The following is a 2,137-nucleotide window of genomic DNA, read 5'->3' as shown; positions in this document are numbered from 1 at the left end:
GGTTGATGAGGAATTTATTGATTAGGCCTATAATAGTAAATTGCATCAATTTATTTTGCAAAAACAAGGTTTCCAGCCTGTCTCTTATACACATCTAGATGTGTATAAGAGACAGAGTGTTGCATGTTTTGCATTTTATCTTGCTTAGTTATTTTCTTTTTGTAATGTCAGAAGTGCAGTGGTAGTTTATGTACAGGTTTTGATAGCAGTTTCATATCATTTTTCATAACAAAAACAATTTAGAAATGGCTAAAATTAGATGAGAGAGCATTGGTCAAAGTTTTACACTAACTCATTGAGAAGCCGAAAACCGACTGTGCTTGACGAAAATTGACTGTGTTATAATAACCGACCGTTGCGTGAAAACCGAGTGTGCTTGAAAATCGACTGTGATTATAGAAGACGACAATCAAATTACAGTAAACAAAAGTGCAATAAAAGTATGGTATATTTGTCAGTTTATTTTGGAATGCGTGCGTTATCAAAAGTTCCACATTGAATAATATACTAACAAAAGAGTTGTGCTTTGGGTATGACAACTTAAAAGTGTTAGTTTTGTTCATTTTGATGTGTTTAGCTTTCAGCTGAAAATTATGACGAGGAAATATTTTCTCGTCAATTAATGTGTCTAATGGAATAAAAAAAATCTAGGAATTTATGTAGTAAAATATCTGTCGACCATTGATTTTATGAAGAGATTTGATAACGTGTGTGGTTTTGTTAAATGAGTAATTCAAAGTTATATTTTCATTTTAATTTCAAAACTGATTTTGTCATGTTGTGATGATATCTTTTAACTGGTTGACAAAAAACATCAAGTTGGTGGTTCTTCTGATACCCGCTATCTCTATCGTGTATAAAACGACGGAGGTGATTTATTAGAGAGCTTTTGCTATCTCGTTCGCGAACCAATCCACCGATAAAATTGTCCGTTCTCGTTAAAACGTTTCGCGCTCCTCACCCTACCCCGAGAATCAACCCCTCAGTGGTAGCACAGCCTAGTATAATAATACCAGCGACGTAGCCAGGATTTTGAAAGGGGGGGGGGAGCCGTTATGCGAATTACGTATGACCCCGGCAGGGTCAAGGGGGCGAATCCCCGTGAAGTAGTGCACTCTGAACGTTCTTAGGACGGTTTGAGGGGATAAAGTGAAAATTGCAATAGACGCATTATAAATAAGCGAAAAAATAATTATATAATAAATCAACAGTGGCAGACCCAGGAATTCGAAAGAGAGGTGAACCAGGGAGGGACTTTCACAGACCGAGGAATCACCCACCTCAGCCCCACCATGGTTGGGGCTGAGGTAAGAAAATTTATGATTAGGGCATCTATAGATGGCCGGAAATTACACTCTCGCACTTCAATTTGAATATATTTTTCCTTTTTTTTCCTTAAAAAAATGAAGGGGGGGTGCCTTGAATCCACCTCTGCTCAATACATTCTTTATCCAGAATAGTCATAATCACGAAAAATGGACATGAAAAACCAGATCACATCCTAAAAGCAAAGAGCAGTCACTAAGACATACATCAGGAGCCAACTCGATGGAGTTTAATGTCATACCCAGGGAAGGGCACAGATCTCTTTTGAAAGGTGGAGGGGGAGGGCATTTTGTGAGTCGACACCCACCCCAGCCCCACAATGGTTGGAGCTGAGGTGAGAAAATTTGAGGAAATTGTACCTATCAGGGCTTTTTGACAACCATAGAGATCTTATTAATGTGTGTGTATACCATAGAAAACAAAGCTTAAAAACATTGTCTTTGATTATGTACTTTACATAGGCCTACTTCAAAAACGTGATTTCACAACCACCTCAGCCCCAAGCCCCACCATGGCTGGGGCTGAGGTGAGAAAATTTGAGGAAATAGTATCTCTCGAGATGGCCGGAAATGACACTTTTATATAGTAAAATTCATCATCATCACATTACCATTATAGTCAAAATAAAACGCCAACAGATTTCTCATGATCTTTTATCAGGAATCTACTTAATATCCAGGACAACATAGGCCTAATTATAGCTTACTAAAGCTTTAACTATATATACTATAGTATGATCAACAAATCACAACTTTTTTTCGCATTTAGCACAATTTTCTTAACTTTTTATTGCTATTAATATTATTATCAA

Source organism: Anneissia japonica, unplaced genomic scaffold (genome assembly GCF_011630105.1).
Source record: "Anneissia japonica isolate Jap-2015-1 unplaced genomic scaffold, ASM1163010v1 scaffold78867_len149426_cov127, whole genome shotgun sequence".
Classification (NCBI taxonomy): domain Eukaryota; kingdom Metazoa; phylum Echinodermata; class Crinoidea; order Comatulida; family Comatulidae; genus Anneissia; species Anneissia japonica.
This window is presented reverse-complemented; position numbering follows the sequence as displayed.